Raw genomic sequence first — 10,673 nt, forward strand, 5'->3', positions numbered from 1 at the left:
TTTGCATTGCCTTCATCCCAGCATGGCTGAGTTGTACCTGTGCCAGGTAAGCCTGGAAAAGGAAATGTTTCAAGGGCCTGAGGTTGCCAGGCCTGACCCCAGGGACAGCAGGGTGCAGCTCCCACCAGGTGCACACTTCTCCCTGGGTGGGGAGTAATCACCTCCCCGACCCCCACACCTCTGTGGGCTTGGGTGAATTGCCAGCCCATTGCTGGACTGCTGTACCTTATTGTCACCAAATGGGCATATTTCACAGAGTCTTTTGTTGATTTATGTTATCTGTCTTCTTACCCTCTTAAAAATTCCTAGTAAAAGGATGCCATAGAATAGTAGCAAAAATGCAATAGAATTATTTTTTTCCTGATCTATTTCTTGCTTGCAAATTTTTTTTCCAAACCTTTGCTCTCTTTTCTGAAGGCTGCAATTTACAGCCAAAATCTTTCAACCCCCTGTGCTGGTTTTGGCTGGGATAGAGTTAATTTTCTTCATAGTAGCTAGTATGGGTCTATGTTTTTGGATTTGTGCTGGAAACAGTGTTGATAATACAGGGGTGTTTTCATCATTGCTGAGCAGTGCTTACACAGAGTCAAGGCCTTTTCTGCCTCTCACCCCACCCCACCAGCGAGGAGGCTGGGGGTGCACAAGAAGCTGGGAGGGGACACAGCTGGGACAGCTGACCCCAGCTGACCAAAGGGATATTCCATGCCATATGACATCATGCTCAGCATAGAAAGCTGGGGGAAGAAGAAGGAAGGGGGGGGATGTTTGGAGTGATGGCGTTTGGCTTCCCAAGTAACCACTACGCGTGATGGAGCCCTGCTTTCCTGGGGATGGCTGAACACCTGCCTGCCCATGAATGAATGAATTCCTTGTTTTGCTTTGTTTGTGTGTGCAGCTTTTGCTTTGCCTATTAAACTGTCTTTATCTCAACCCACAAGTGATTTCACTTTTACTCTTCTGATTCTCTCCCCCATCCCACCAGAGGGGAGTGAGTGAGCGGCTGTGTGGTGCTTAATGGCCAGCTGGGGTTAAACCACGACACTCACCTTCCTTTATTGAAACAGCTTTTTTTATGTTGGAAAACCTCTTACTGGCTATTACTCTGGATAGATGCTTGGTCAGGACCAAGTACTACTGTTAGGAAAGGTTGATTGGGATTCTGAAGAAAAAGCAAGTTAAACTTTGTTTATTTTCCATTCGCTTCTCCTTCAGCCTGTAATTGCCTCCTCCTCAGATATGCTTCTATTTACTCCATCTCCAAATAATGCACTTCATCTTGTTTCCCTGTATTTTTCTCTGTATTCCTTGTATTACTGAACATAATATGTATGTGGCCCTTCCTCGCAGATCTTTCTTTACAGCTCTTCAGAAGCTAGAGCCCTCAGTGATCATGCTCAGGAGCTGGCATGTCACTCGGACAAAACGCCCTTTGCTGTTTGAGTGTCATGTGGTGTAACCAAGTATTCCTGAGCAGTGTGTCTACAGTCATTGCTAGATTATAAAATGAGCTTTCCCTAGGATGCAGTATACCTTTGAAAACAGCCAGCCCTGCAGACCCAGACATAGATTAGGTGCATGTTTTGAGTCCACTGGGGAAAAAAATTGACCCTGCACTGTCTATAAATATATGTATATAGGTATATAATGTGCATGTAATTATTTATGTATTTATATGTATATTGTACACAAAAATACATAAGCCTGAAAGAGATGAAACCTGACAAAAACACTAGGGGTCCTTCTTAGCAGTGAAGCATTCAGCAGTGTTGAGAATAACAGCCAATTTCTGAGACAAATTTAGCTTTTACTGGAAATGCCTTCTCTTGAGAAGGGGGAAGGAATGGAAAAAAGGGGAAAAAAAGATAATTTATGGCTTGCTGTTTCAAACCTTCCTGGACCAACTTCACTTTTGCACTTTTGTCACCTTTCAGCTCTGAAATGGAGACTGGCCTAAGCAGTGTTAGGGCTCATCTATCCTCTCTTGAACTTCCCTGCTGAATTTGCAGGCATCAGCACAAAAGAACCCAAATACAGCTTGAACCTGGACCTCGGAGGGGGGTGGGGACCTGCCAAGACTGAACTCAGTGCTCAAGCTTCAGTAGCCCTGTAAGAATGCGGTCGAGAAAGGGAAAGGAGATTCATTCCTAATGAATGCAGTTTGAAATATATACTTCAAGACTTAAATGAATAGGTTTTTAGTTACAGTGTGGTGCAGAGAAGAGTAGATGTGGAACAACTGCTTACACAGACATAAAACAGTCTCTCATTCTCTCACACTCTCTGGGTCCCTTAGGATGTGGTTGGGCAGATGGATACACACATGTGCAGAGGAATCCTCAACAAAAAAGCCTAGGAAGACAGACAGAGAAAAGATCTTATGTAACAGAAATGTAATTAAATCTTCTAGTAATGAGGCCAAGAGCTTGTAATTGCACATTTGCTGGGCATGTTATTTACACCAATTATAGGTTTGCTGCTTTAAAAATATTTTTCAGGGACATCTTTCTAGCTATATTCTTACAGGGATTAGTAGTCCCGTCATTTTTGTATAAAACCAGCTGGGAGGAGATTTTTAAAGGGTTTTAATTCATTTTAAATGCAGTAAATCTCATTAAGTTTGCAGCAGATGATTGTTTTCAAAGAAAGCATTTGGCAGTAGATACTGCCAGTTGTGACAATTTTTTCCAGTACCCTTACCATTACACTGTGTATGTTGTAGCTTGTGTTCTCCATAAATGTTTGTGACAAAGGAAACAAACAGCTCAGAAATACAATGCTGGGTAAAGTTTTTACGGTCTTTACAGCATACTTGTACCTACACAGTGAAATTACAGTGTTTGCAACTATGAAACGTATACAAGGCTATAAAAAGTTACAAAGACAGCATTTTCAAGAGTTCTTGAGGTAAGTTAGATGCTTGTCATTTTCCCATTGGATTTCAATGGGAATTGTGGACCTGGTTCCTTTCAGTATTTTAGGCAGTCTCATCTAAGAGCTGTGTTACGAATTCCATTGCAGTTACACTGTATCTAATTAGGCTTCCTAATGAGCACAAGGTCTGTGCAGTACCATATATTTTGCTTAAGGTCTCTGAAATCTCAGTAAATTCCAGCTACAAGACCTGGACTGACAACTATCAGGATTGTCTCAAGTCTCCTGACATACCCAGTTTCTTTCATTTCTGTTACTCTGACATAGTCATAGATTAAGAGTGAAGCAAAGACACCTGAACCTGACTTGCTATGTTGTGGTGTCAAAAACTTGCATTTACCACACGTCTCTGTTCCTACCTAGAAAAGTTGTTCATGGGGAAAAAGAAAACTGAAATTGATAAATTTGGCCTTTTGCCTGGGAATGATAGACATCTGGCTGCCCAGGATATAGCACACATACAGAGAATCTACGTTTATAGGATATCTCAAACCAGTCATATTTGTGCTATGTGTGGATACATCTTACTACACATATGCAGCTTGTGTAACAAATCTGCACCCCATGCATCTGCTCAGCAGATGCATGCAGGCCCCATGCATCCTTGGTACGTCAAACACATAATCAGTAAGCGTGCAGACTAATTGCATATAACTAGGCTGTATGAGAATGACTGAGCACATGCAGGTCAGTCTGCAAGTACAGCAGATGTGTTGTGTATTGCTGCACTGGACACTGAGGCTATAGCCATGCTAACGAATTAAATACACTATTCTTTGACACCGAGACAACTGCTATGGTGTGGCCCACATCCATATTATTAAAGTGTCTTATCCTCCCAAATAGATCAGTGGCATCCAAACTAATCAGTAGGAATAGTTCATGGCCAATTCATGGCCAGGTCCTGAACTGTGCCTGGGAGTTGTTGGCAGAGCATTAATTCCATTGAGTTAAACCCATAACAAGGATCGTTCTAATAATTTACCAGTATAGATGAATGAGTTCCCAAGTCCACATCTATGTCTTGTCCCTTTTAAATTTATGGTGCAGCTTAAATGTACTAAATGGTGCATATGCACACATTTCTGTCCTGGAAATCTCTAGAAATAATCTGACAGTTAATAAAGATGAATTAACATAGCAATAGCAAATCACAATAATCTCTAAAATCACAAGGGCGGGCAGCAGCAAAGCTAAGAATTACCAGCTGCAGAAGTAAGGTTCCAGTCTCCTTTTTAAACCAGTAGACCACACAACCCTTCACCTCTCCCTGTCTCCTTAGGTGAATGTGAAAATCATCAAGATTAATTTCCATCTCATGTTATTCAGAGGTACAGTAATTAAGAAGGAGGCCAGCTAACCCTGATTAATGTTGTGACTGAACATAAAAGTAGTTTCTTAAATGTCTTTCACATAAAAAAGTGTACAGAAAACCAATGGCTACGCAGAAAAATATTCTTTGGTGTCCTTCCATTCAGCCTCAAAATACTTGCAATGGGGTACAACAAAGGGAACGACACATAGCTAAACACCTTATTTTGGTAATAGGATTAAGCCACTAAATTCATCCTTCCAAACGTAGTGCTTGGAACCAGAACTACAGGTAGATGAATGTTTTAGAACTGAACTGTGGATAAGTTTCAGCTTCAAGTGAAAAACACTGAAAATGTCCTGCAAGTAGATTTTGCCAACTCAGATGTACACACTGCTACCAACTACAAGAAACATTATGAAGTACAGAGGTGTTTATAAAACTGGGGTTCTCTGTGGTCCACCAGACTGTTTACAAAGAGACTTAAAATCAGTAACATCTACGCTGAAGATCCACTTGTTTATTGATATTTATTTATTTATTTATTTAACCTGTTGATTATTCACTTGTGTGCCTGTTTATCTACCTGTTGAATTTTTGAGTTAGTGGGCCATCACTGAATGCACTTCAATACAGCAGTTGACTAGCCAATGAATATGCATGCTGTGGCCAAAATATGGAGTGCCCGACTGGAGATCAGCTACAGCATGATCTGTCTCTCTTCCTTATGGGTCTGCCCTAGACAGTGTTGTGACTGGTGGGAAAAGTTTGAGATTAGCACTTCTGGAGCAGTTTAAAGGACCCAAGCCTGTAAGAAACCAGGCTTTATCAGCCCTGCTGCTCACAGAACAACATCGAAAGTTATGTTTCTTGCTACAACAAGTTATTTTCAAGCACCTGGCAGGCCACACAGCTGACAGTGGGATGGACCCGCTGGTGTTGGCAGCTGCTGCTAGAGGACACTGACCACCACTAGCTGATGCCCAGGCTGGGAGTTTGTGGGGCACAGCAAGCCTGTGGGCCTGAGGCAGCCAGTGATTTGGTATGGGTTGTAGTTTGACAGAAACGGCCGCAATCTGCCTCACTCAGGCAAGAAGCAGCACTTAGGCACAACTGCTTTGACATAAGAGGTTGTACCCTCGCTTTTACCTGGAGAATAGTGTCAGGACCTGGCAGGAGGCACAGTTGTCCTAGTATCTGTATCAGGAGACTCAGCCTTGAACAGCATGCTACACTGGAGCCCACCCTTTGCCTTGCCTGAGCAGAGCCCTTTCAGTTTTCTTCTATGCAGCACAGAGCAGGACCTAGCAGGATGGGATTTAACTTTATCTGGGAGTCTTTGGGACTGCAGTCATCATCATGAGATACCATTTATCAAATGAGTCAACATCCGGAGTTATCGCTTAAGCCCTGAGGAAACTTTAGCATTAAAAAGATTTATGCCAGAGAACATATGATTTGGTTTACAATCTACTGTTTTATCTGATAAAAATAAGTGCAGAGCAGTTGCCAAGAAAAGAGCAAGAAGGAGAAAAAACAATGTAACAACACTGTTTTCATTTAGTTCACCTTTAAGAAGTTTGCTAAATATCTGGAAAGAATTCCCACATACATTTATCCCAAGCATTTAAAATCCTCCTTTGTCATCACTACAGAGCCTTCACAGGATTTGCCCAGGGTTTCTTAGAGTGCTTTTCCCTCCATGAAATGTCAAGTTTTCAAGTACTTCTAAACAGTTTCAAATTCCAAATGATTATCTGCATAATGAAGCAGTCTCTAATCTCGTTTGTGCATGTTGTAACTCAGCCAAAAAGAGCAAAATACTGTGAGATTTCTGAACCAAGCCCTTTGTGGGATATCACAGAGAAAAAATATCAGAAGATTTGGGAACAAAAAGGTTAAAAACCCTTTTAGGTTTAGCTCGAGAGGACTTCATAGACAGACAAAACTTATGAAACAGAGTAGGTTGCAACATCAACTCATGAAAGAATATACCTGTTCTGCATGTGTTTTGGACAAACACAACTCAAAGGAGAAGCAATTCTTCCTTAGAAAAGACACCCTGGTTTCAGCAGGGGATTGCCTGTCCAAGAACAGCTGAACTGAGTCTGCCTGTGTAAGCCATGACTGTAGCAATCAGTGACTAATACAGATCATGTCAACAGCTGGCAGTGATAATTCTATTCAAAGGTTTTATTTATAATCCCTGCATCTGATATTGTCCAGTGCTCTCTCAACAACAATAAGAAGACGGTTTGTAAACAGCCACTCTAAAAAGTAAAGTTCTACTGCAATGGATTATTTTCCTTGCTTCCTCTTTCTGATCCATTTTCTACAGTTGTATTTCACTTCATCTTACACAGTATGTCCTTCTAAAAGAAAAGCCTATAGAATGAGAGAAATTTCACTCCCTTGCTGTCAGTGGCCTGTCTGCAGCTTACAAGGACATATGAAAGTCTGACACTTTAATGTGTCCTGCCAACAAAAATTTAAGGCAATGGCACAGAGGTGATGTGTCCATCATTCCTAAAATGTTCTGTTTAATGTGAAATGGTTTTCCACATTTGCACATCACACAGTATATGAGACTAAAATTTATGGTTGTTGCTCTCCTAGGAAAGCATTATTTTATAAGGTTAGAACTGAGCAAAATGTGAATCATATCCACTAATTGATGTTGGTTTTAAGTTAATTTAATAGAATTACTGATTATCAAAACCTTATGTTAGAGTTAGAGATGATCCCTATCATAAAATAGGAAAACACAATGGTCCGGTCCTGGTTCATCTCATTGTAAAGAGCCAGTGAAGTTCAGATTTAATCCGGGTCTGAATTGCCATAATTATTACGTTTCCAAATCTGGATATCCATTGGAGCCTCCTCATTTGGAACATTATAACTTACCATCAGGTCTGTTTACAGGGAACATTTCTGTTACCTTTTCTAAGGGATCAGAATTCATAACTGCTCACTAGCCTGGATTACTGTGATGAGGTGAAAATTGATTTCACTAAACTGAATCGCCTGTTTTAAAATGCAGGTAATAGTAATATCAGGGAGTATCAGAAAAGTATCAAAGAAGCTATTGAAATATGGATATAAACAGAGAACTGAGATACATGAATGTAACTGCCTGAAAAATGAACAGCAAAGAGACAAAGGAATAGGATCGGGCTAAAATATTTCAGATCTCCGTACAGGACAAACTTTATGGTGAATATTACATTTTTTGAACCACTTCAACAGAAAAATGCATTTGGGCCAGAACAGCACACAGAGCCAACTATAAATTTTGGAGAATAGGACAGATGATGAAATTGTGGACAATTGACACCAGCACAGAAAATTTAACAGTTTACCAAGTTAACAAGAAAACATGCCTTTCTTTAGGTTTCCTTTGTTTTTCAGTCCATCACATACCATTTAAATGGTAATGGTATCCTACCTTCATGATAATAAAAAAAAGAATAATTAAAGCAACTCAATTCCACAGAATTGTATTTACTTCTAAATAATATGAATAAAACCCTCCTCCCATTTTTTTGCTTCTTCCCCCATTTAGTATTTAACTTTTTCTCTGGGGGTTAGCTGGCACATTCATACATCCAATACATTGCAAATGAGCACAGGGTAGCCTAGAGTGCATTCTCATTGGCACTGCTGGGGACCATGATCGATATGTACAGCCTTTTTGAAAAATATATTCCCTTTAAGTACATCATCCACACTCCTACTATCACTCTGGCCATTCCTCCACTAAGTTATGTTATTACTAGAGAGTAAATCAAGAAGAGGGGCCCAGCTCAGCATCTGTATAAAGACATACCTGTACGAACATGTCTACCCTTCTGTCCTTCATTCACTTTAATATAAGCCCTGTAAATCCATAATGTAGTCAGGACTACAGGAATGTTCTCTGATCTGGTTATCATCTGGCACTGCTTTGACCCTGGTACCATCCCAAAACACTAGGAAAGGAGTAACTTCTGGAGGAACTGGGTGTACTTACCTAGAAGAGGCTCAGCATTGCCAGGCTGGAGGAATAATAAGGGTACAGTAAATTTTGCAATCCATAGTCATTAAAAAGAGTCAACATGTTGTTTTTTCTGGAGCAGTGGAATGTATTCATAGTCCAACTGCAGTTATAAATACTTTGTATAATTTTTGAAAATTAATTACCCATTTACTTCTCTCTGCATCGTATCTGTCAAAGTAAGGATTTCAGACACTGTAAGATCACCCATTTAAATCTGAAACACAACTGTACATTTCATTTTGACTACACCATGCTCACAATTACCAGAGATAGAGCTTCCCTCAATTTAATTTTATGGTCCTGTACCGGGTCTGGCTGGGTTGGAGTTAATTTTCTTCATAGCAGCCTGTGTGGTGCTGTTTTGAATTTGTGACTAAAACGGTATAGATAACACAGCAGTGGTTTGATTATTGCTGAGCAGTTCTTGCACAGTATCATGGCTTTCTCTTTTTCCAACTCTGCACCCCAGTGAGTAGGTTTGGGGTACACAAGAAGCTGAGAGGTGATGCAACCAGGACAGCTAACCCTAATTGACCAAAGGGATATTCCATGCCATATAACATCATGCTCAGTAATTGCTCAGTAATAAAACAGAGCGGGGGAGTTAGGACAGTAGTCATTGCTTGGAGACTGGCTGAGCATCAGTCTGCATGTGGGAGGTGATGCATCACTCGTTTTGTTTTGTTTTCTTTCTTCTTCCTCTTTCCTTTGCTTACTAAACTATCTTTATCTCAACCCATGAGTTTTCTTAGTTTTGCTCTTCCTATTCTTCCCCCAGTCCCACTGGGGCAGGAGAGAGGGAGGGAGTGAGTGGTTGAGTGGTGCTTAGGTGCCTACTAGCGTTAATCCACAAGAGATCCTTAAAATGTTCACCCCACCTGACTTCAGCTATCAATAGATATGGTTCAGATAGTGAGGCTAACCTAACCTTTTCTTCCCAGCTCCCTCTATAATCAATTGAGAGGCACAGGTAAGGACTCAGCTCACTTATTTCAGACAGCTGTCCCAAGGGCTGACTTGCTGTCTTTGTCAGTCCCTCTCCTTTCATTGACTGAAGAGGGAACCTAGAAAGTACCTCAGGTGCTGACGGCAGCGAAGCCAGAAGACCAGTGTGGAGTTGGCATGGGCGAGCCGTTCAGTATTCACTTCACTACTTGAACAGGTTTTGGATCCCTAGCTTTGGATTGCCCAGACAGAAATATGCACGCACTAATACATATGTGTGTTGATACATGTGTACTGTGTTTCTCGGTCAAGAGTCTGAGGCCAGAACTCCAGGGAGAATTGTCCCACCTTTTCTGTAAGGTTCGTGTACCAAAGCCACCAAAGGGGCTTTCAGTCTCTAGAAGGAAAGAGGACATCTTTTAAAAAAGAAAGCACTTCAGTCTGCTGAGTGAAACAGATTAAAATCAAATGTTTGAAAACAAAGCCCTCCTCTAACCCAGCATATTTTCGCAGCACGAGTCCTTCTCTCCAGCTTTGCTCTTCAGTCCAGCAACTTTCCGTAGCTTCTTCCATTGCCACAACCTTTGCAGAAGCTCCCCTGGGGCTTTGGGTGGGCTCCCTGATGCAAGCTGGCATGCAGCTGCCCTGAGGAACCCTGCAGGCTTTGGCAGCGCTGCAGGCTCGCTGACTGTTGTGGCAGGCTCTGGCAGCTTGGACTCCAGATGCCCTCCCTCAGCTCTGTGTTTGCTGTCAGAAAAGAGGCAATTGCCCACTTGCCCAGTGAATTGTGCCTGAACCTCTGTCATAAGCATACAGTCTTCTACGTTAGTCCAAGGACACGTCATTTTAGCAAAGTATAATATCCTGTCCACAGTAAAATGTGAGCAGACAAATGAAACAGCCCATGATGAGAATCAGACCTGCTATGCATTTTTTCTGAGCACGAGTAGTAAAGCTGATGTGCACAGGAGGCATTTAACTTCCGTTGCACGTGCAGACCACATGAGAAGAGGATGTTCAAGGGGTTTAGCCAACACTTCCTGGAACCTGTGCAGTTGCACAGTGCTGGGCTGCCTGCGTATGGCAATCCACCACAGTGTGCAGGAACAGCACTTCCAACCGTGACACGCAGCAATCTGAAATCTTGGATATATGACTGAGAGCATGCCTAGTGTCTTCAGATGAACAGCAGTCTGATAAAATCATCTGCCCTGCAAAGGCTACCAGTCAGCTTAGGCATATATTACATTTCCTCAAGGTCCACTTTAAAAGAGGTTCAAGGTGAAAAATAAATATGCCCAGGAAAACCTGGACACTTGGGAGGCATGCCCAAGTTGGGTTCTGTGCTATCACAGCTCTCTTGCTAGCGGTATCCATCTTAGCTTGTTGAAATTTTAGAGAGGCTTGTCTACATGGGCTTCAAACACAGGAGTGACTGCAGTGTAGACA

This window comes from Ciconia boyciana, chromosome 3 (genome assembly GCF_034638445.1).
Source record: "Ciconia boyciana chromosome 3, ASM3463844v1, whole genome shotgun sequence".
NCBI lineage: Eukaryota > Metazoa > Chordata > Aves > Ciconiiformes > Ciconiidae > Ciconia > Ciconia boyciana.